Source organism: Candoia aspera, chromosome 11 (genome assembly GCF_035149785.1).
Source record: "Candoia aspera isolate rCanAsp1 chromosome 11, rCanAsp1.hap2, whole genome shotgun sequence".
NCBI lineage: Eukaryota > Metazoa > Chordata > Lepidosauria > Squamata > Boidae > Candoia > Candoia aspera.
The window spans coordinates 23,938,036-23,962,846 of NC_086163.1; the positions used below are offsets into that span (position 1 = coordinate 23,938,036).

The 24,811-nt window shown below is 49.7% G+C and overlaps 1 protein-coding gene across 1 annotated transcript in view; it reads right to left on the minus strand.

The window, feature by feature from the left end:
- Positions 1-541: 541 nt before the first annotated feature.
- Positions 542-24,811, minus strand: part of PIEZO1 (piezo type mechanosensitive ion channel component 1 (Er blood group)) — a 362,810-nt gene continuing 338,540 nt past the window's right edge. The window contains 1 exon segment of the mRNA XM_063313055.1: positions 542-557. The gene's annotated coding sequence lies outside the window, so the exon portion shown is untranslated.

Genomic DNA, 24,811 nt, shown 5'->3' on the forward strand with positions numbered 1-24,811 from the left:
ATTTTCCTGGAGTGGAAGCTGAGCCAACTTACTTCCAGAATCAGTTGACCCCACTTTCCAAGACTGCCAGCAGGAGTCCCACAGTGTTGCGGGGCCATGCAAGAGTGCCAGATAAGTGTGTCTCTTGCATGTCGAAGGGGCCTCAATGTACCCCAGTCTTTCTGCAGGAAGATGTCCAACCATCTTGCAGGATGGACTGATTGGCAAGGAGAGGGCTACAAAGACTTTTTCCTGCTCAGAAAAAGTCATCTTAGTCCACGCTAACCGGTCTCCCATTATGGTAGCCTTCCCCATCCTTTTGCCAATTTCCACTCCCACCATCCTGGGATGGCACAGTGAACATGTTGGAGCCCGGCACTGCATGCCAAGGATTCCTGCTGCTCTTCTTCCTGGTCAGTTTCCTATCATGGATGCCGTGCACTTTCTCCATAGGTTTCCTTCCTCCTTGCTTCTTGCTCTTCCTCCTGCCACCAGCTCAAGGCCAGCTTTAAGCCAGGATCCCCGATTCCTGATCCCTTGTTCTTCAGTCCCTCTCGGCTTCCCCACATCTTTGTCATGTAAGTCTTATCATCCTGGGTCCAGTCCACAGAGCTGGAATAGATGCCCTGCCTGTCCCTAAATCCCTGCTAAATGAAGGCTCAATTGTCTTGGCTCTTATCAAGCCAGCCACCATTTTGATGACTCACCTAGCGGAGTCTGGATGGGCAACCTTGATGCAACTCGACACTTGAAACCATTCTGATGCTAATCAGGAATTTACTGCTTCACCAACTTCAGGCAATGCAGCCCTGATGCCAGGGACTGCAGCTGATAACAGATTGCCAAGAGACTGGATATTGAATATAACATTCCGGGCATATCTGTGGGCAGTAAACCAGTCCTGGGCACCAAGCCGCAAGCTGGCCTATGCATTACGTCATCCTTAAGGTCTTATTCCTGCACTTTGGTTGGTTGATTTGTGTGTTTTGTTTTTTGCCCCTGAGATAGTCAGACATTTATCTTGTGGAGGAGGGGCAGAAGAGAAATTATGGAAAAGTCCCTAACCATTTCTGTAGTTACATGAATATGGTGCAAATATTACCTCTGACAGATGAAACTAGCTGGTTGGCGAAATGCAAACAGATTTGCCTGGAAAATGATCAGTTTGACAAATTAGGTCATTGACCAAGAATGCTGTTTCATTGCTTCCCTGAGCCAAGGGCTTTTTCAGCTACTCAGGGCTTTTTCAGAAGTTCCACGGAAAAACCGACACAACTGCAGGATTCTCTTGTTCTCGAGCCCTATTGTGCATCATGTTAAACACAACCAACGTCTCAAGTCCACACACGTGTCATAAACAACAGAAGAGCAGTGGGGCTGGCTCAGGGCAAGGGTCCACCTCACCACGCGATATGATCGGATTCTGTCATGAGTAAGGATGGCGAGCAGGGGGCTCCCATCCAGACTGTTAAGCGCATGCGTAGCACTGAGGAATTGGTCAGCCATTCAAAGAGACACAGATCGGGACCGCCTTAACCCTTGGGGGTTATATGTCTGGGTTTTTCCCACGCTTCTTCAGTTTGTTAGGATTCCTGTTAAGTACTAGCAATAAATATTAGAGACCAGTTCCTTGTCTCAGCGTGTTTCCTGGCTGTTAGGACATATTCATTCAGGAGGAGCACAAGAGAGCCATGTCCTCTTCCCAGCAGCTGACATTTAAGATCTCCTGTGATTCAGGATTCTCTCCTGTGATTCAGCTTAGCAAATGGGCTGGATTAGTAGCTACCAATAGCCGTATTGTCTAAGAATTCACCCCTCTAATATGATTGCCGCCAGCACAACGGATGGGAGCAAATTATTGAATTTAAATTCCAGGTTGTCTCCTCTTTGCTTCCAGAGACATGAGACAAGTGCTGCTTAAATTAGATTAGAATCCGTGATAACCCTACATCTTCCTCCTCCCGAGGGACCGGCCTAGTCAGAACTTTGATCCCAGTGTTAAGCTATGGAGGCAGCCTGAGACTTTGAGGGGCTGTTTGACCAGACCAGGAAAATAGGGCGCTACTCAAGACAGAGCTTAGTCTTAATCCAGCATGGCTCTTTCTAGATAAATCATGGAAGGAACACATCTCTGCTAGATTGCTTACACAATCCGATGTTCTGGACCAAATCTCTGGGGTGCTTCCATCAATAACTGAAGCCAAAAGCTCCACCTAAGATCCTGGTGCCCAGAACAGCATCATCAAAACCACCAGAGGATGCAGTGCAAGTTCCTTTTAGCAAGGCAGTCAATGTTTTAGAACTGGGTACTCACTCATTCTCCCTTGGAATGAGTCCCAAAGTGTGTTATTGTTTAAAGCAGTGTTTCTCGAGCTTGGCAACTTTAAGACTTGTGGACTTCAACTCCCAGAATCCTGTGATCCAGCTCAATTCTGGGAGTTGAAATCCAGATGAAGAGGCATGTGCCCCTCTTCTGTCCATTCCACAGGCTGGTGGGATGCTCACCCTCCTTTCCCCAGGATGCATTGTACTTCAAAGCAAGCCAGAGGAACCTTTCTACAGGTGGTCCTTGCTTAATTAATTAATTAATTAATTAATTTTCTATCCTGCCTTTATTATTTTTTTATAAATAATGACTACAACTGGGACCGGAATTTCAGCTGCTAAGCGAAGTGGTCATTAAGTGAATCTGACCTGATTTTACGATCTTTTTTGCAGCAGATGTTAAACAAACCACATGGTCATTAAGCAAATCAGGCGGTTCTCCACTGAGTTTGCTTGCCAGAAGCCAGCCAGGAAGGTCGAAAATGGCGATCACATGACTACAGGACACTGCCATAGTCATAAATGCAAAACAGACACCAAACACCCAAATCATAACGTGACCGCGGGGGTGCTGTGATGGTCGTAAGTGTGAGGACTGGTCACAAGGCAGTTTTTCCAGCACCATCATGTCTGAACCATCACTAAACGAATGGTTGTTAAGTGAGGGCTGCCTGTATGTCCATCCTTCCCTCCTCCCACCCCAGGCCCAGTTTTCTTGAAACCTCTGAAGGCAATAAATGGGTGAGGAAGAGAAGGCTGGTGTTGTTTCAGACCAAACTCCCATCAACACTGCTGTTCCCTTGACTTTGGAGTGGCTTCAGTCATGCATGTCTGCATATGTTAAAAATATTTACTCCAGTGCTTTTAAAAAAAATGCCCCAAAATGTTGGGCCAGCATGCCAACACGCCATCTATGTGTCTAGGTGAACTTTGCAGCACAAAGCCATCTATCGGCCCGGTGAGGTTGGACATGGCCAGACTGGGTGTGAATGAAAGGTATCTCCCTGAATGGGTCCAAGCATGCTTGCTCCAAGAAATTCAAGAAACGCCCTGTCTCCCCTGCATTTTGTTTAAACAAGCAAGAAGCCTGTTTCGCTCCAGGAAAAGAGAGAGGTGAGCGTCATGAGAGGTCAGGGATCAGCCAGAGTTTCTGTCCCCTCGCGCTCAGGCGAATATTAGATGGGTGCTCAGGCTAAAGCTGCAGGTATAAGTGACGGGAAGGATCGATTGCTGATTCTTTTGGCCTGCCGCTCTTGGCTGGGGTCCCAGGGCTTTCCCAGCCCCCAACTGCTGAGCTTTTTCAGGGTCTTCCTGGGTAGGGCAGTGGGAATACAGCAGGGTGCATGGAATTTTGTGCCGGAGTGACTCTGTAGGTTGCAATTTTACATTCGCCTAGTAAAATACCGACGGTATTAGGAAGGCAAAGGGGTCATGCCTCTATCCAACTCATCACGCAAGTGAAACCTGAGCAGAAAAGAAAGACATCCCAAACAAAAAAGTATTTGAAGCTGTTCGTGTCCAGCATTCATCCTGGGCTGGTGAGTTTCCACATCTCCACACTGGCTCCTCTTCCCAAAAAACTCCATGGGCGAACTGGCCTTCAGAGATTTATTTTTTAAAATTCCAAAATTCTTAGCTGAGTTCCACCTTTTCTAAGACCGACCCCAAGTATAGTACACAAGAGGGCAGGCAAAACTTTGGGTCCTCCAGAACTCTTCATCTGGCATGAGAAGGGGAGACAATGAAGCCATTAGTGGGTAGCTAGGGCCACCAAGTGGAGCAGAGCTTAACACAGCAGAGAAGCTGTGCACAGAAAAAGAATATTAGAGTAGACTCTCAGTTAACCGTAACTCAAGCAACCAGCACAAAAATTGAACCAGAAAAAAACTGGCACTCTCAAGCAACCAGCAAAAAAAATCTGTATCTCTCTGCTGCCATCTAGTGGGTATTAGGGTTTAATAGTAACTGTCAAGCAACCAGAAACTACATGTATCTGGCATTTACCAATCCCCATGGGTGCTCGTTAACTGAGATTCTACTGTATCTTAAATAGCTTTAATGAGCACATCAGATAAACACGGGTTATTGATGTTACACACTCAGCCCTCCCAAGCATAAAGAATCACACACTTAGAGTAAGTTTAAAGGTAAAAAGAGTCTTACTGATTTTATTCTTGGTTCAGTTACATCCATCTTCAGTGGAAAAATTAAGATTCTTTGTTTCTTCTGTTCCCTAAACTTAATGAACTCTTAACCCTCATGGCTGCTAAGAGCTGTGTGCAGAAAATGGGATAAATCCTTCTTCAAGGCCCAAGCATGTGGCCATAATGGAGGGAGAGAGAGCAGCATGCATGCTGCCTCCTCAGTTGGTGGAAGGAGGAGGAAGAGAGAGAGAGGAAGTGGGAGTGGCAACGAACAGCTTCCTCGCACATAGAGAGTTGCATCATGAGATCAATTCATCTATATGCTAATGAGGCATGCTGATTTGTTAACATCTCCAACAAACAAAAGGGCACAGGTTAGACCAATGGTTTCAACCAAGATGGTCTGCACTTCAGAATCAGCCCCAAGATGGAACTGGTTGATTGCATGTGGCTTGCATTATGTATATATCACCTAGCGATGGGTTTGGGACTGTTTATCTCCCGGAACAATGCAGCTATAATTGTTTTATTTTGACAGTATGTTTGGTATGTAAAGAGCGGCGACACTGTCACAATGAGTGGTTTCTTATTTTTCAGCATTTTCTCTGAGATGGGGAGGTTTCACTGGCTCTGCAAGGGCAAACTTTGAATGGCAGCTGTTATTATTACTATTATTTTATTAATCTTTTGGAGAAGGCATTGAAGGGATCTTTATTTCTTCCTCTGCATGCCTCCTTTCCTGCAAACATTTTGAGAGCAACTGTAAAATCCTATCCAGGACACTGTAGCTATTCATGCCCTGCTAGGGGAGTAGCAATGTGTGGGTGAAGTATATATAGAAAGTGGAAGAAAGAGAGAAGAAAGACGAGGGTGTGTATGGATGGGTGGATGCATGCTGTTTATACAGAATTTTTTTAAAAAAAGACCCAGGGTGCATGGCTTAAAGAATGACTTGTTCACGATATGACCAAGAGAAAAATAATGACTCAGTTGTTTTAATGGATGCCTTCTGTGATACATGTGGAAGAAACTTTAGGCCATGTTTTGGAGAAGCAGAACTATATGGGAAACAAGCCATTAAGCAAAGAGGGGTGTTAGAATCGGGATGTAAGTTTTGTTCTTCAAGTTTAGGATGTTTAGGAAATGGGGCGGGTGGGGGGGGAGCTGGTCGATCAGAAATGTTGCAAGGAATGGCTAGGTTTTTGGAAAGGGAGATTACTGTCCTGAAGAGTGGACTTTGACAGTCTGAGAATTTGTGACTGCCTTTGCATATTACCCTTAACCAAGTCAGTCAAAGGCCAAGCCTGTTGGGTGAACCCTGTAGCCCACTCATTGCTGGGTGAGGGTCATGTCCAGTCTATTCTGAGGGTAACTCACTGAACCCGGTGCCTGGAGACATTGCACGAGAGGCTTTCAGCAGAAGAAGCAGACAGCTGTTCCAGATTTCCTTGCTTTAAAAAAAAATCAAAACTCAGTTTTCAGTCCTTTTCCCATGCTTCTCCAGCCAGACCGCCCCCAGATACCCAGGCTAAGAACTGTGGTGGTTGCAGTCCACTCCATCTGGTTGTGGATAGCCTGCTTTTGCTTCAGTTTTCTTGAATTGCTCCTGATGTTCAATGTCTCTTCTCCAATGTGTCCACATCTTTCTCAGCCTTTAAGAGATCCACAGCCCAGCTGGGCAGTCTCTTATTTCTGAGCAGCAATGGCTCCATTAGCCCAGAAACAGTCTCCCCGCTGTCACCCGCCAAACTGGACCTGCTAATTAAAGGAAATTTCTCTCCCTGATTCCAGTGGGTTCCTGCTCACTTTGGACGCACAGGAGTCTCTGACTTCCCCCACATGTCTGTTGCCGGCATCCTCCAGATTCAGTGAAAGGTCCCATTCATCTCGGCTGCCTGGCCTTCTTGAAGAATGCAGCCCAGGCTTCCACAGGATTCCCAGACTGAATGTCCGTAAAAATCCAGAAAGAGAGATTGCCAGATCTCCAATAGCTCACCCGACCTTTTGCAAGTGGCCTGGCTGTCCGGGGTATCAGGCAGGGCAATTTATGTCTTATGCCCTCAACCCTGATTTCAAGGAACGTGTCCTTTAGAAACTGGTGTGTGAACGGAGAGGGAAAAATAGACAGTCTGCACGTCCTCCCAGTAGCTACTGATTTCCCTTTAAAAAAAATTGAACAGGTAAAGGAAAGTTGACTGAAGAAACCAAGATTTAGGGCTGCACCTGTTGCCCTGTACCGTCTATTCTACCATTTCCCACTGGATGCTCCCAGAATTCCTATCATTTTAGCCATAATTCACTGGGAATTCTGGGCCAGATTGGAACAGGATTGTCCCTTCAAACCGGCATCACCTCTTGAGGGAGTCTTACTAACACTGGTCTCCTCTTTTCCACTGGATATGCCGGGGGTGCACCTGAGGTGGAAACGTCCCCTCCCCACCTTGAGGGACAGCTTCTCCTTGTACTTTCTGCAACATCCCATCTTGTTTGGAAGACTCTCCTGGTGCTGAGCCCCAAGACGGTGCAAGAAGTGTCATCCATTCTCTGGACCAAACGCTGGCTGGTGCAAGGATGGTCATGGAAATCAGATGATTGCAGAAAGCCGAACCCAGGCCACTGCGGGTGATGTCGTTCCATCGCTTTGCTATTTTGGTGGAATTGTTTCTAGCTGTACCTCTCTCTAGTCTCTGTCCTATTTTAAAGAAGTTTCTCCTTGTCTTTGGTAATATGTGAGGGGCCCGTTTGTATAGACCAGCCTTTCTCAACCTTTTGACCCTGGAAGTATTTCTCAGGCCTCGGGGAACCCCTGGACATTCAGGCTCAAATAGAGGCCGGACGTTGCACAATTATTATATGGGTTTCGTGGGTAGGCCTGTGTATATGCACTAACAGTGTTCTTCACCTAAAGAATGAAACGTACCTCTTTAATGTGAAGTTGCCCAGATTTGAAATATAAATCGTGATCTCCCAGGGTGCCACAGAACCCTGGTTGAGGAACCCTGGCACAGACGGAAAATGGTCTTGGGGGAATAGCCCCAGGTTGGAGAAGATGGTTCCTAAAATGCCTGGTTGCACATCTCAGGGTCACCTCCTTCCGCACCCTCAAGTGAATTTAGGCCAGCGCTGTTCATACTCAAGTCACCAGCTTCAGCCTGCATCTCCTACTGGAATCCGGCCTGGTGGCTTCTTCAACCGACTGCTTAGAAACGAACCGTGTCTTAACACATTGCAGTATGTGAACGCATCCATCGTGGCTGGTAACCAAGGATTTATGCCTCAGCTTGATATGTCGGAATGATGTAGTGAGGAGAGCTCAGTTAATTCCTTCAGGGGTGTTGGGTAGAAGCCACGATGTTGTCATGCAGGCCATGATACAATTAACGTGCAGTGGCGTCGTGATGGATGTGACATCACAAAGGACCAGTTCCACGTTTGTGCCATTCTGGCCAGCCTTGATTGACAGCTCCTCCCTACCAAGGAAAGGAATGCCTAATCATAGAAGACCAGCATCTGGGGGTGGCCTCTTCTGTCCTCAGCTTGTCTGTGGCTTCTTCGTAAAGGCCTCTTCCCACAGACAGAGCAGCGTCCTGCCTCCCCATGCCGTTCTCTGCTGCTCTACAAGGCTTGGTCAAGGGCGTGCAGGGTTAATCCATAGCAGGATTAGGAGCAGCTCTGGAGTGGTCAAGCAACAGAGGCTCGCCAGACTATACAAGACCATTTTTGCACAAGGCAGCAGAGGCTCAGTTGCCCGTCCAGATGACGCCACAGCTCAACAATGCCAGGCTGCTTCCGAGGATCACAAAACGATACACATTTTATTGCATACAAAGCGGAAAATCATGCTCGTCTTGACATAACCCCAGGCCTACATCTTCAAACCATGGAGCTGTTATGTCTGGACCTAATCCTCTTGCCATCAAGAAAGCCCTTTCCCGTCTGGGAGGACTTTTCTGTCCTAAGACCGTTACTGAAATTCTCCTTGATTTCCAAGATTACATGGCAATAACTTTCTATATTTATGGAACTCTGTAAAGAACCAAGTTTGAAAAGGAATCTGGCCACATCCTACAGAGAGCCAAATGTCCCCATATGGGGGTTTCCAATGACCCACATCTCTTCTTCCACCAGGAAAAGGGTATTAATTAATTGAGCGCCCTTATTTCTAAGTTGCCCCAATCACTTAGGACTCTGGGCAGTGAACAACACAACCGGTGTACATAGTTAAACCATAGTGACTAGTCCAAATAAATAAAATATGCCAGAGGACAAACTGGGGGCTGAATATCTGCTGGAATAACATGGTTTTAACTTGCCTTGTAATTCGGGGGCGGGGGGCGGGTGGGTGGTGGTGGCTAGGGATAAGATTACGTACCAAACTTCTCTTTCCTTTTCACAGTAAAAAGCCCAAAGCGGAAGATTGTTTCAGGCAAGCGCACTCTTCATAATTACCTGTTTTTATCCTCCCTTTCCTTATTTTGATGTAACCGGAGAAGGGAGATGCAGGCTCATTTTTCAGTGTGTGTTGCTAGAAAGCAAAAGTTGGCCTCCTCACCTGGAAAACCATCCTCCGGATCCCGGGCACAGAAGGAACGAGTTCAGTTTATTTTTTATTTTTGTGCGCCTTGAGGAACATTTCTTCCTTGTTACATTTCGTGTTTCATGTCTGGATTAAAACAGATTTGGGGCAAGGTTTTGCAGAGTCTGGCCTAGAGCACCCTCCAAGTTGGTGGATCTAATCCAAGATTGTGATCCGGATCCCTTCCCCATGTTGGTAACTGTAGACCCGATAATTCTGTCTCGACCCTTCTGGATCTGCTCCCTGTTGGAACAGTCTTTGTTAGGCCAGCTGCCTTAATGGTGGTTTTGTACAAATCAGAGTTGGCTGGGTTTGCAGGATATGCCGTGCCTTAAACCATGATTCGCAAACCACCGTGGCCAGGGTCTTTCATACACTACGCCGAAGTCGGACCCAGCCAAGGTATCAGATTCAGAGGGTGTCGCGTGCTTTCAACCTTTATCCCGTTTTATCGGAGGCTCCGGGGATAAAACACAATTCTTGGGAAGGGCCAGCGCTCCTCTCTCAGGTCCCCTCCACCCCCGCCCCGCCCCGCCCCGCCCGCCGCCGCCGCCGCCGCCGAAGATGCCTCCGAAACGCCCCTGCCTGGGCCGGGGGGCGGCGGCCGCGTTTCTCCAGCTGCCGGGGAGCTGGAAGCAGCGGGGGGCGGAGGGGGGCGGCCACTTGGTCCCCAAGATCTGGTCTGCCCCCTCCCCTCCCTTCCCTCCCCCTTCCCCCCGCCTCCGCCGGCCTGGCTTTGCAAGCCCTCTGTACATGGCCAGGAGGCTCTCTCCCGTTGCTGCTTCCGGCTTCTTCCCTTCCTGCGGGACGTAGCTTGGCTCGGGGCCGCTTCGGCGCCTGCCCGCCGGCCACAGCGGGGGCTCGCGGGGCTCCGGCGTTGCAAGGAAGCTCCGGGGCCCCTCCGTCCCGCTCCCCCGCATCCTTCGGCAGCCGGGCTCGGCGGTGGGGCCCGTCCCGCGGTTCAGACGAGCGGGGGAGGGACGAAGGGACGGTCCGGGCCCTTCGCCCGCCGCCTGCTTCTCCTCCCGGGCGGGCGGCCGGGCGCCCGGACGCGGCTTGCTACTGGCTGGGGCGGCGGCGAGGAGGCGTGTGCGCGGTCCCCACCCGCCCGCGGCCGCTCTGCAGCCTCTCTCGCTTCTCCGCGGCGGCAGAGCGCTGAGCCAGGCAGCTGCGCGCGGGGGCTCTGCCCGCCGCCTCTCCCGAGCAGGCTGCCGCCCCCCCCGGCGCCCCGCAGGACGCAGCAGCCCCCCTGCCATGAGGTAAGCCCGCTTCCTTTTGTCTCCGGTGCGGGGGGGGGAGGCCAGAAGCCCGCCTTTGCCCCCCTCGCCGCAGCCCCCCCTCGCCCTGAAGTGCCAGATCAAGCGGGGGGGGGGGTTTAACCCTCAGCCGCTTTGCACAAATGCAGGTGCGACCCTTCCTATTCTCCCCACCTCTTTTTCATCCTAAAGGTGATGGATTCCTCCTCCCTCTCCCCCCCCCCCATTTCTGCAAATAGAACAAGTTGCATCACTATTTGGGCAGGAAAGTGCGTGGGGGGGGGGGGGTTGACACTCTCTCTTGCCATTCGCTGCCTCAACCCGGGGAGACCCCGAGAGCGCGAGGTTTTGCAGAACGTTTAACAGGCGGAACGCGGCCAAGCAGGCCACCTTCTCCGTCCTCTTGCAGTGGAAGTGCGGGGGCCCTGCCTGCTGCCCCTCCGCCCCCCCCCCCCCGAGAGAAAGCCGGGCTTCTGAGCCTCCTCCCTCTCCCATGACAGCGAGCCCACGAGGACCTCGGGAGGGGAAGAGTTAATGACTCCTCTTGCCCCCCCTTCCAACCTTCTGGACTCATCTGCAAAAAATAAAAAGTGAGGATAAAACTGATCATCTGCTGAGCAGGGAAGCTGCCTTTGATCTGAGATGTTCCTCCTCGCAATTTCCGTCTTTTTCTCACACTCTTCTTTTAACCCTCCCTCTCCCTGGCTCCGGATGGGAACTTCCTTTTTTCCCTGGGAAGGAAAATCCAGAACCAACCTAGGAGGGACGTTGTTGGCCCTGGAAAACCTCTCTAAGATGTGGAAAGTGCGTTCCCAGCTAGATGGGAAGGGAACTCTATTTTCCTTCCCCTGCTACAGAAGGAGGTGTCTTTTTAGCATGTCCTGAGGGGACAGTCCCTGCATGATACTTCTGTTGGGGAGGGATGATTTAGAAGAGAAGCATGTAAGTCAGAGCCCCTAACCCATTGCTTGTTCAGTTCAGCTCTGGGTGTCTCCGTTATGTTCTATTTTTCACATTTCCAAGCAGTCGAAACAGAGACGCATCAGAGCCGAACACCGGGGGTTCTTTTAATTAGTCCTTCCCAGCCAGTATTTCTACAGTGTCTAACGGGGCAGTTTTGTGTGTGTTCATTCAGAAATCTGTCTCTTCCTCTCCTATGAACTATATCGAGCAGTGTTTCTCAGCCTTGGCAACTTTCAGATGGGTGGACTTCAACTCCCAGAATTCCCCAGCCAGGGGAATTCTGGAAGTTGAAGTCCACACAGCTTGAAGTTGCCAAGGCTGAGAAACACTGATGTACAGAAATCCCTTTCATTTACCATTTGGGACAAACACGCTGTGGGTTGCAGTGACGCTATTGACAGCCTTGAGGGGCACAGGTCGAACTGTTGCCCTGCCTCTGAAATGATTGTTGCGAGGAGCGGAAAAATCTCTCTTAAATGTCTCCACCAAAGGGCGGTCTTAAGAACAGAAGGGAACAGTTTGGGTTAAATGGACTCCTGTGAATTGCCCCTTGGTTGAATTCCTACCGCTTTTGCTGCCAGGAATGGAAAAAAGGATGAATGTGCATCTCATGAGCTGGAGTGGTGTGATGGGGAAGGACACAGGCCAACAGCAGGAGGGTGTTTCTAAGCTCACCTCCAGGCCACCGCTTCTTCTGTCCTCCAAATTCTCTGAAGCACTTTGAAGGCAACCCACAATTGTCTCTGATGTCTTGGCTTGGATAGCAGGACATTGGTGGACTCTTATCAGTTTCACTCCTGCTCAGTTCCCTGGCTGTTCAGGGGAGCTGCAAAGCCATCCAACCAGCTTTCCTCTTGCCAGACCAGATGGGCAGCTGAAGTTCAGGAGCCAAGAAGAAGGTGAGGGGAGAGTTCCCTTCTACAGGGAAATGGCCCACCCCCAAGATCTGCACATCTCCAGTCTTCCAGTTGGAAACTGCCTTGTGGGGGGTTCCTCTCGTTCAGCCAGATGCCATTGGCTTCAGCTGCTAAAAAGAGAGGATGGGAGGTGATCGTGGTGTGCAGGGCAGATCTGGCAGACTACAAAGGCTCTCAGTGGGGAAGGGCCCTAGCTGGGCTGGCACTGTTGGGAGTCTCAGAGGCTGCTGAAAACTTGGATGGCTTGGTGCCCAAGTGAAAATGTGGATGCTGCCAGAGAAACCACAATGTATGGAGGATTTTTGTTTATATTGCCACCATCCTTAATGTTTTAATGTAAATTTCAGCGAGGGGAGGATGCACTCTCTACACACCCAGGGATTATGGCCCGCTGGTTGGGGATGATGGAGTATTGTGCATGTATGGATGACGTTGGTTTGAACAGCTGGCAGACCCAGTTTCAAAGGCCTGCATTTACGTGTGGGCACTACAAGCCCCCTCCCCCATTTGAGGGATCGCCTCTGGAGCAGGAGTGACCCTTGAAGCAGTCAAGGGGGCTTAGCGTGGCCTGAAGAGGGACTGTGGGCATTGGATTGCCTTTGCCAACGCAACCTGGTTTGAAGTGTGCCAGGACCCCCATGCCACGAAGAAGCGTCCTTTCCCTTGGCCCTCCATCCAAGGCAGAGGCTCTCCTTAAGTGACTTTCCAGTTGTTTCTTGTGCTGAGCTGAGAAGTTTCCCAGATTTTTTTTCAACGGGAAGCAAATTTATATCTAAAGGGACGGAGGGAGAGAAAGAGCCAAACCTTTGCCCAACTGCCGTATTCCCAGTTGGGAAGCATAAGCGGGCATCGGTCTTTCTTACTGGGGATTTAGACCAGTGTTTCTCTTCCTGACTAACTTTAAGAGGCATGGACTTCAACTCCCAGAATTCCCAGGCCAGCATGCATCTTAAAGCTTGATGGCTGGGGAATTCTGGGAGTTGAAGTCTTTGTAACCTAAAGCCTGCTGGCTGGGGAATTCTGGGAGTTGATGTCCATGCCTCTTAAAGTTGCTGAGGTTGAGAAACACTGATTTAGACCTCCAAACTTTGTGAAAGGCAGAGGGGTTCTTGTTGGAGTCTTAAGGCTCACTGGGGATGGGGATGGGGGATGCAGGAAAGGGTCACCCGGTCTCTGGGTGACTTGAGGCCTTTTGCTGTCCCTAACCCAAACTAGATGGTCGTGCGGATAAATGGGGGAAGGAGGATAATTGTACTGTTGGAACTAGGAGAACGACAGGGATGGGGGGGTGGAATAAGACAGGCTCCTTATCTAACTCCATCTACCTGGTGCGGAAAGGATCAGCGCGTGCTCTGTGCCGCACGTCGTTCCTCTGTCCTTGCGCCTGGACCTCCTGCGCAGATTTGCTGCGTTGGCCGTGCGAGCTCTTCTCCGGAAAAAAGGGAGGACTTTCGCCCTGCTGGGATCAGGTGTGCCTCTGTGGCTCGGTGTCTCACCCCGGCCGCACACGCCCCACCTGGGCTCCCGAGCCGAGAGCAAGCGAGTGCTCCTCCCGGCTGGAACGCGTCATAAATAACCTGGGGCTGGCCGAAATTAATTTTCATTTTATTTTCATACTGTCTGCTGCTGGAAACGGAGCAGAGGCAGTGGGAAGGGTTCTGTTTCCTCAATTAACTGGGATTTGTCTCCCTCCCTGCCTCCCTCCTGTCAAATGGGAAGCAGTCCTTCAGCTTCTGGATTTGTAAAACTTTCTCTAAGTGCCAGCCCTGCTAAGACGGGGTGGGGGGTGGGGGGCTGAGCCTGAGTGTTAAAGAAATCTGAGTCCTTTTTGTTTTGTTTTGCTTTCTGCTTAACTCTTCACAGGCCCAGCTTTTTGCGGGGCAGCCTCTCTGGCGTACAGTGGTAACTTAGAAGAAGAATTCTGTAGCGTTTGAGAGGGTTGGGCAAAAGATGCCAACTTAACTGGATGGGGATTGGGTCCCAGCTCGTCATGCTATTTTTCTTTTCTTTTCTTTTCGGTCTTTTGTTGATTCTAATACTTCCGTGTCGTCCTCTGAAGGCAGCTTATGTAAAACAAAATTAAAAAAATAAGGTGCAGGATATACAGACTATTAGATCAACTAAGAACCAGCCTTATATAAACCAGTTTGTGGCATCCTGAGAAAAAGATTGAAAAGGTATGAAAATGGGCCAGTTGGATATCTCTTGGAAGGGTGGGGGTCCCACCAACCATCTGCTTAAAAGTCTCCCCCACCCCCGTCCCTGCCAGTGCCATAAAAATTAACGGAGGGGCTGATGAGGAAGGGGCTTGGAGGCTGAGCTGAAGACCGGGCTGGTCTCTAACAGCCTTCCTGGTCATTCCCTTTGGCCTCAGCCTCACAAACGGGTGACTCAGGCAGGACATCCCTCTGCCAAAAAAGAAATTGTTCTAGGGAATCACAAGCTGGTGTTGAGCACCGTTGGCATGCTGCATTTATTTATTCATTTTCTTCCCACCAACATCACAGAGAGTGGTCAGCAAACAATGCCAACAGACCCTAACTCTTTGTCAGTTGCCAAAACCATCAGGGACTCCCAAACTGGACCGGAGACACTTAGGAATCTCCCTGCCCTAAGATGTGATGGTAGCTGGCTGGATAGGCACCTTCTGGGAGGGTGGGCGGTATAGATTGTTTTGTGGAGGCTTTTGAGCATGGAATTTGTGCAAGGGAGTGCTCAGCTCCTGCCTCAACCCAGTGCGCTGAGCTGTCATTGGGATTTGCAAACTCAGCCATATTGTCCCATTCAACAAATCATAGTCAAGCCAACTGGGGAACAAGGAAGGGATTGCTGAGTGGGGTGGTGGGTGCAGGCAGTTACCCTGTCACTTGCTTGCAAGGTGTTCAGAGAAATGTGTTGCTTTTGGAACTTAATTTGGAAACTTAGGGCCTTGGATATTTGAGAGGAAGTATGTGATTTGCTTCCCTGGCCCCCCTCTTGACCCTGAGCCCCTTTCATGAGCACTAATTAGACAGTCAATTCTCTGGCTTGTTCTGGAAGAAAAGCATATAAAACTAAGCCTGGTATTGAAGTATATTTATATTCATTTGATTATCTTTCCTTACATTTTTAATATGAAATTATTAGTGAGCCCTGTAGCGGCATGTCAGTTGTTACACCAGATCGGAGTTTGTTTGCAATCCACCATAATTTTTCAACTCAGTGGATCATTTATACTTCACCTGTTGCAAAGTATCCATTCATTCGCAGAGGCAAAATCCTTGCCAGACATCAGGGGGACCCCCCATCTCATTTAGCATATTCTGTCCTCATTCATACTCGCTGAGGATGGGTTATTGGTTCCTGGTAAATGTTCGCTGGGCTGACTCTTGAGTTATTGCTACTACTATCTATGTGATGGTTTGAAATGGTTGCCTGACCATGTGGTTGCCCGTAGTACGTTGAAATCTCTAGCAGGTCTCCAAAAGGCTGTTAAAATAGCATAGCACCAAGAACAAGAACTGATTCCAAGTCGGAAAGAGCGTTGGGTGCCAGTTCAACCCTCTTCCAAAGACTGTGGTGGTAAATACACGGAAGCCCAGCGTCTAGAATATTCTGCTTAATCTGATTCATAGTTCCAAAGCACTTTGTTTGCCAAAATGGTACCAGTTTTCTAAAACAGCCAAGGTAGGCTCACACTGGCAATAGAGGGGTAGACAAGTAGAGAAGAATTTTGGCCCTCAACGCTGTTGTGTTTAGAATTCTGAGAGAGCATCGTTTCTTCTGTGGGGCTTATGGATTTAATTCCTGCCCCAGTTCTGGGCCGTATAAAGTCTTAAAGTTCACTGGAAAGGATGATTTCTAAGTGGAAACTCAAATGTTTGGGGCAGGTGGTTGATAGGCTAGAAAAAATGTTAAGCTTGGTAAGGTTGAAGGAATGAGGAGAAGGTGACAGGTTTGGTGGCTGGATGGATGGAATCAAAGGAGTCGCTGGAATGTCCTTGGAGAGCTTCAGCAGATTGTTGGAAACCACGTAAGTCAACGGGAATCAAACTAATTTGATGGTGTCTAAGTACCCTCCTCCCCTAACAATTACCTCAGGCCTCTTGAGCACAATGCTTCATCAGCACTCATCCCGTGGTAGGGCTTTAATGAGACTGTGTAGGATGGTGCAGCACGCGATGAGCTCTTGGGGCCTGGAGTAGACCCCTCCCGCTGACGGCCAAGGGCCGAACAATTCCTCATTAGCCCTCTTGCTCACCCTACTTTACGATGTCCATCGGTGAGTCATGCTACATTATGCTGGGCTTGGCATTTTTAATGATGCTTCCTGCAGTTTTACGCCCACTTCTCTTCGGAACAGCTTCCTGGGAAAGCTGATACAAATTTTGCATCCTCGTTATCCTGGACGAAGCCGAGGAATTCTATTGTGTGCTGTGAAGAGAAGGAGAAACGCGGCCTCTCTCCGCTCTCATTTCCCCTTGGACTGAAAGACAGGGCCGGTGCTTATGGGCTTTGAGATGTTTTCCCCTTCTTTCCTTTCTCCCTCCCCACCCTAAGTGGTGTTGGGACGCCATGGCACTGGAAGCAGCCTCTGGGGAGACGTTTTGCAGTTCTTAAGATTACGCATTCCGCAGGTGCAGGACAAGCAAGGTTATCCTCCCTCCTCTCTCCAACGCCCATCTTCTTATTCCCCACCCCATTTCCATAACAAAGACCTCAGCATTCAAACTTGCCCTCTCTTGACCTAAAAAGTGGAGGAGTTGTATTATTGTCATGTATGGTTAGCATGGAAAAAAGCGACTTTTTTCCTTCCACAGTTCCAATACAGTATATGCCCACACAATGCTTTTGAGCTGAAATGTTGAAATTGATACCGGTACAAGCGGCATTCAGACGACACACTCAGCGTGGTCTCTGAATTAACTCATTTTCTGGATTAACACAATACCCTGGACCATACATTAACCAGGAAGGGTGGGTTCACCCGGCAGGCTGAGCCCACGAAACTGTCAAAACTAAGCTTAGTGTGTTGTGCGAATGGAGCCATTAGGCTTTTATCTGGTTAGGTGTATTGTATGAACTCACAGCAGATGTCTGCTCAGAGGTGAGCACCATGCTGAATTTCTGGGCAGTGCTGAGGGTTGTCCTCTGCTTTCAGATCTGGTTTCATGGGACAATCCCTTTGAAGCCCCTGCAGTGTAATGTTTTGAAGGCAGCCACGTGAGGCTGAAATGGACTGCAGTTTGCAAGCCCAGCTGAATTCTGCCTCTCTTGCCCAGATACCCGGCTGCTACGGTACGCGTTCCTCTCCTGCAGTTTTATCATAACATCCCATTACTGATGGGGTTCTCTGTTTTTAAATGAGGTCCGGGAGCAATTCTTTCTGAAGGAAGAACATTTTGTCCTGAATGACGGATCTGCGTCTTATTAGCTCCATCCGTACACAGCAGTCCCTTTCCTTCTCGGTCACCTCAGTGTTTGTCAGCAGTCCTGGGCCTGTCCAACTTAATCAGGGCTAAGTAATGTGCAGGTTTAAACACTAGCCACTGTAGGTTTTGTTGCTTGAGCCTTGAGGAAATTCCTCCAAGGGCAGTGGAATGAAAAGGCAGAGAAGCGCTGAGTTCCCTTCCTTTCCGCCAGTGGGACTCTTGCCCTGAAAATAGGCCCGGGCCTCCTCTGTCCATCTGTCCCTGAAGGGGTTGGCTCAGGACCATCTATCCCCCCGCTCTTTTGGCCAGATTGCTTCCACCTCCCCCCCCCCCAATATCCTCCTCTTCCTCTCCCCACCCGGCCTTTCCACCAACAAAGCCTTGAACTGCACTTCAAAGTTGGGTTACGAGAAAGAGTCTGGCGTACCTTTTTAAAAATAGCTTCCATGCCCTGCCAAGTGCTAAATGAGTTGCAGGGGAGCGAGGAGGGGGCACGTGGAGATGAGTCCCTCCACATGGTGCTTTGATGGAGCAGCTCTGGAGCTGAGGCAGCACAGCCTTGCTGGGATCCCGAAGGTTGAAAAGTTGAGAGGGTTGAACTCCTGCATCCCACGTTTAAAAGGAGTTCTGCAAAACGCACGGACACCGCAAATGACCCCCGTAAATCTGCGCAGCTTCCCATGCTTGTACAGAACCATCCGTAGGTCCTTGCTTTTCCTTTCTTTAAATGGTTAGCTACCCTGCGTGGCCGTGAGATAGAAACGTGAGGTATATGTCATAAATCTGCTGCGTCTACTAATGAGGACGATGTGCAGGGAAGTTTGGAGAATATGCAATGGCAGGTTTATCCCTCCAACAGCCTAACCATCTGTCGTTTGACCACGGAGGCAGCAGAGGGGATAGGGGGACAGGTAAGCAAGAACAGCCCAGCTGTTTATTTCGTTTATGCATATGGGAGCTTAACTATAACCGGGGTGTTGTGCCCAGAATTCCGTAGGAAAGGTAGGCTTTGAGGGTGGTTCTGAAGGGGCCAGGAGATCCGACTCACCAGAAAGGATTCCAGGGAAGTGGTCTTGCTCCCAAGCAGAAAGCGGAAGAAAGGGTGCCCTTGAATGAAGCCGAAGATCTTCAGATTGCTAAGAGAAACAAGGATTCAGGACAAAGCGAGGCAGACACTCTCAACGCAGACAGAATGCAAGGGAAGTTGATATAGGTAGTCCTCACTTAACAACCATTTGTTTAGTGACAGTTCAGACTTACGACAGTGCTGAAAAAACAACTTACGACCAACCCTCACACTTATGACTCTCGCAGCGTTCCTGCAGTCATGGGATCACCATTTTCGACCTTCCCAGCCAGCTTCTGGCAAGCAAAATCAATGGGGAAACCATATGATTTGCTTAACGACCACGTGGTTTGCTTAATCCCCATGGTGATTCTCTTATTGACCGCCACAAAAAAGATAATAAAATCAGGTCAGAATCACTTAAGGACCACTTCGCTTAGCAACTGAAATTCCGGTCCCAATTGTGGTCGTTAAGCGAGGACTACCTGTATGCCCAGAGAAACAGATGCCTTGGGTTCTTGAAATGTTGGAGGCCATTGGCTTAGCTTGTCTGTTCCTAGCCAGGGGGGCACAGGATGCTGTTGCAGGACTCCTGCCCTGGGAGCAGCCCAGGGAGAGCATGTGGAGACGGCCTCCCCCAGCTGTTTCGGATGGACCTTCCTTTGGATGCAGGCCTACCTATCCCAGGTGGTGCAGAAAATTGGATCTTCTTCTTGCAGGCTTCTATACTGGGATCCTGGAAGGTCATGACTGCTGGTGGTCTCCCCTTTTTCCCTACTGGTGGACAGGAAGCGTGCCGAGGGCCCTCTTTTCAACCAAGTGAGCAGCAGGAGCCATGAGGTCTCCACAGCAGCTTCTCCTGAGCACTTTTCCCTGCCCCGGACCCCATTTGTGAGACACCCATGGGCAGGTCCTTTTGCCTCCCGGGCCCCAAGAGTACAAATTTCCGTGGTAATGCAAACCATTGTTTGGCCTTTCTCTTGCCCAGGGTGGGGCAAGTTCCCAACTGGAGGGAACGGCTCTGAATCAGGGCCCTTGAGGCCAAGTCTGGCCAGCCTCCATTTGCCCTCGCTGGAACTTGGCTCTCCAGGAACAGGGAGCCTGCATTTAAGCCTGGGAACAGCTCCCCTCTCCTGCCATCTGCTTTTCTTGGACAGCTATCTTGTACTTAGGGAGGCTGCTGCCTTGAGTAGTAATTATAATACCGTCCTGGCGTTTCAACCAGCGGGTGTTCCATGTGACATGCTGACAGGTCGGGGTGGGTCGGTGGGTGGAGGGACTCGGTTCCCTCCCCAGCTAGGTCCAGAAGCAAAACTAAAATGTGGGTTTTTCAGAAACACCACAGAGCAGGAGTGATGCAGTTAAGCCTTCGGGGAGAGTTGAGTAAGGGTGCCCCTCAGCCCGTTTCTTGGTTCTGGGCAACCCACAGCCCCGAAAGTGCCCCATGGGGGATGGGGGCTTAACGTTCTCCAGGAGGGCGATGGAGGCAATGGGTGGGGCCATGCCAGGCATGCAGGTGGGTTTTAAGGGGGGGCTTGCTTTCTGAGCACTAATGTATGATTTTAGGGGTTACCCTCCAGGTTTGGCGGGTATCCAAACCAGGAGTAACCTTGCTGCTGACTTCTGACAGAGTGGTGGGAGGGGGGCTGCCTTCAGCTGGGGACTTGACTGCACGCGCTGCTTTCTCTGAATGGAGAGACACTTAACTCCCCAACAGAGCACGTGACTGGCCTGCAGGAAGTCTTCGATTCAGTCCTTGGCATCTCCAGTGGAAAAGAGAAAGGAACGCACCGGGAATGCCTTCCTTTGCCTGGAATCCTGGTGAGATTTCGGCAGTCAGAGGAGATAATGCTGGGCTAAGTGGACAAATTGTCTGGCTGCCTGGCTGTGTTTGCGTAACGTAGGTTGCCAAGTCAGCCAGTTGTCCAGTTAACCGATTCGTCCCCCTGCATCGGCAGCAGCCACAACCCTCCGTGGCCTGGTCAGGTGGGGAGGGCCATTTCTGAAGGCGTCTCAGCGGCTGCAAAGGGTGGGCTGCTGTTTCATCTCGCCTCCCCCCTCCTGAATAAACAATAACTAGGGGGGGGGTTCCCAGTGGCATGGTCAGAATCAGCTCTATCGAGGACAGAATCCTGTTCTGTCCTGTTTTCACCCCCTTAAAAAGACGGGAGAGATGGAAGGCCTTAAGAAAAATGATTTTTTAGGATCTTCTAGAGCAGAGTTTCTCAACCTTGGGAACTTTAAGATGGGTGGCTGGCTGGGGAATTCTGGGAGTTGAAGTCCACACATCTTCAAGTTGCCAAGGTGGAGGAACACTGCTCTAGAGTGCAGGTGGATGGGAGAAAATGTTTAAAGAAACCAAATATTGTATAAATAAATAAAGCAAGTGGAACAAAGTCCCATGCCATACGATTTAGAATTGGGGACTTACGCCAGATTGATGCTTTGGATGATTGTGCAACATCATAACTTTCTGATCCTGACATTCTGATCAGGCCAGACCCACGAGGAAAATCAACTCCACAGGAAGGCTAAAATGGCTTTTATTGAGATTGACTGTAAGAACAGAACCTTGAAAGCCGGATTGTGCTGCACCTCCTCCCCCCTTCTTATACTCCAGCGGATTAGGGAGGTGTTTGCCTGAGCCAATTTTGTAGTTCTGGACTTCAGCCCCTTTTGTCTAGGCAAAACTTCCATCAAGATCCTCTTCCGACTCTCTATCATCATGTCACCCTTCAGATGATTAGAGTTGCTGCCCAGTACATCTGGAGGAGGGCTTGAGGAAGGCTGGTCAGGTAGTCCTCAGTGTATGACCACAGTTGGGACCGGAATTCCCATTGCAAGTCATAACTCGAGTCACCATGTTACTGGACCCAATTTTATGACCATTCTTTTGGTGGTCATTAAGCGAACCCAGCTTCCCCAAATGGCGAAAAAGTCACAAAACGTGATCACGTGACCGCAGGACACTGCAGCCGGTCGTAAATGCAAGCCGGTTGCCAGCGCCCAAAATGCGATCATGTAACTGCGGGGGGGTGCGACGTTTTGCCATGCTTGGAAGTGCTTTACAGGCCATAAAGTGCCTGTTCTGAAGCCATCATAACTTTGGACCGTTGGTAAAACAAAGGTTGTAAATCGAGGAGTACCTGCAGAGTTAAACTTGGAGCAGCGGGATTTGGAGAGCAGAGGTAAACAGCCTGAAATTGCACTGATGTTGTGGTTTTGGAGATGGGGAGAAGGGTCACCTGCTTCCTGGCATTAGAGCTGGTGGGTGACACAAATAATGCCCCACTTTCTGTCTGAAGGGGATTGCTCTTCCTGCAACTGGTTTCTCGAGCGCTTACACCGCAATGTCCATTCTTGCTTGAATTCTGACCGTCACTCAGACGGCAGAGCATCTCGAGGGCAAGAGAAAGAAAGCCTCAGGGCCAAGAGGGTTGAGGCAGAGGAGCATTCCCACCTCCAGGCAGGCAAGGTTCTTCTTCCTGGAAAGGCCTGCCGTTCCCCACCAGCCACAGGAAGTTTTCCTCGCCTGCATCTGTTGCCATTCCACACTTTCCTTTGTGCTTTCTCTGAAGGTCCTCCTTGCAACCCACAGATGCAGGCGGGATGCCCAGATGGAATGAATTAGACATCTGTTCTGCCGCAGCCTCTGATGAAGACAACGTGTTGATGGGGGGCTGTGGATGGAGAGAAGGAGACAGGAGCTTAACGATTGAAACAGCAGAGCTGATCCTTCCAGAAGAGCTTGCCGTGATGAGAGAAGGTGGCGGGGTGTCCAAAAAGCAAAATTCTGATTTATCTCTGGAGGTGAGTGATCAGAGTCCAGAGTAAATCAGGAGAGCCTAGCAGAGGGACCCTGCTTCTGGTTTCCTTGCCAACGATAAGAATATATAAAGAGTCCTACACTGTCCGGTTCATCACCTTGCTTTCTTCCAGAAGGCTTCTGGAATATCTCAAACACGTGGTGGTGGTCCTGGTGGTGGGGAGATCCCACCTATTCTTGCTATCATTCCCCAATAGCTGGTTGGCTACTGCAAGGTGTAAAAGGCAGGACTGGTTTGGTCTTGGCCAGATCCACCTTTAGGAGCAATCTTCTTCTGTTATTTAGACTCAGAAAAGTCCAAAATTAACATTCTCATGGAAGTTGATCTCTCTCAAGCGTTGTTAGCCAGTCTCACTTTGGGGCAGGCTCCCTGGTATGTGTGGCGTCCTCGGTGCTCTCTGAGCTGGGTGGTTGGCTTGCAGACGTTTCACGACCCAACTAGGTGACATCGTCAGTGCTGGTGAGGGTGGGGTTTGCTCCCTGCTTATATACGGTGGCTTGCCCTGCCCGTGATGGTGGGGTCTGGTTTCCCCGCTTGGTAGTTCCTCAATCAGGGCACTGTTGGCCGCTTGATTGGTTGCCTGCTTGGTGGTTCCTTGGTTAGGGTGTTGTCTCCTGCTTGATTGTTTGTCTGGTGTTAATCCCGGCTTATCTGGGTGTTGGATGCTGGAGAGGACGTGTTCTGGTCTCTGGGACATCTTTGGAGATTAGGGAGACCATATTCTCTGATGGCTAGCAAGTGTCAGCTGCAGCAGGCTAGTAGTCCTAAAGACTACGATCCAAGCCCACTTTTAGGTGAGCTTTATTCTTCAAAGGCTTCCTTTTTAAAAAAATCTGGCAGGTATCTGTAAGCAAAGCCAAGGACAGGCTTACTCTGCAACACCCTTGGTTAGTATGTTACGATTCAGCACAAAGACTTTTATCAACTTTCCCTCCCTGTGTATTTTTGCTAAGAATGACCTAAATGCTGATTGTATGGTGCGGAAGGTGAGGCCCGGCATTAGTAACAGAGGTCAGAAAAAGTTGAAGGAAGGGCAGCAAATCCTGCTGTTTTCACAGAGGCTTGAAAGAAAGCCCTTCTTTCTGCCCTGCGTGACTCAGAAGTTTGCATATAGAAATTGATATAAACAATAGCCTGGCTCTCATTTTGTCTTTGGTGTCACTTTAAAGCTTGCACCCACAAATGAGTCCATCAAATGTGTGGTAAATAAAGTTTCTCTCTTATTCTTGAGGGAGAACACAGGGGTGGTTTTCCAACTTCTTTAGTGTGTGCATCAAGACAATAAGCACCGATGCCATTTCACCCTTTTTGTTGTGTACCTTCAGCAAACTTCTGAGGTAGGCTCGGGGCAGAATAATGCTGGGATCGCCTACTGTTGTGTTGAATGAATTAATTGCCGATTCCTTAATGATGTTGTTGAGGGGGTCGCGAAGAGTTGGAAGCAACTGAATGACTGATCAACCACCAAGCTTTGGTTTGAGAGGATTTTTTCCGTAGACCCAGGGTCTCTCCAGCTGACTTTATAGAGCACGTTGGGGGCAGTGTCTCACTGCCATTCATTTTATTTACCTTAATTTGGTTATTTCCTTGTGCTGACCTCCCTCCCGTGTCATGTGGCCGGGGCATTAATCAGACCAAAGGAATTCTCGGTGTCAGACTGAAGAAGCTGATGAAAATATTAGCTTTTTGCTTTCACAGAGTTGCTTTTACGCTGTGATTCAATCCCTGAACGTTGTGAGGCTGTAATCAGTGGGGTCCTGGCACTCTGCCTCTCTCTGGGCCTGCCTGGCAGCTCCCTTTTCCTAGCTGAAAAGGCTCAAGCAGGGAACGTTGACCTACCAGCCAGCCAAGGCTCATCAAGCTGAAAAATGCTGCCTGTGAGGGCTGATCTCTGTTTCCCCAGAACACCAACCTGCCCTTGGTGCGCCTCTCCAAAAGCGTGCCAGTTTCGTTTCCATTCCCTCTCCTTCCCACCAGGAAAGTTAAACCTAGAATTTGCTCACCCAGATTCCACCCACGTCCCACCCGCCACAGAAACCAGGAGAGGGCCACAGCTCAGCCTCAGAGGGATCACACCTGTGCAAAAGCACCCCCAACGTCCACTTGTTCCCGTTGGCTGTGATGACTTAACAGAAGGGCCCAGACGGGGAGAAGGGAAGACAGGTGGTCACTAACTAACTAACTGAGGAGGAGCAAAGGAAGATGAAATGCCTTTTTCATCATGGAACAGAAAAAGAAACTGTGGCAGCGGCGACACAGAGCGGTTAGCTTGGGGCTCCCCAGTAAACGAAATGGTGGTGCTTCCACTCTGGAGGGTTTCTAAACAAACATCAGGCAAGCTTTGGGT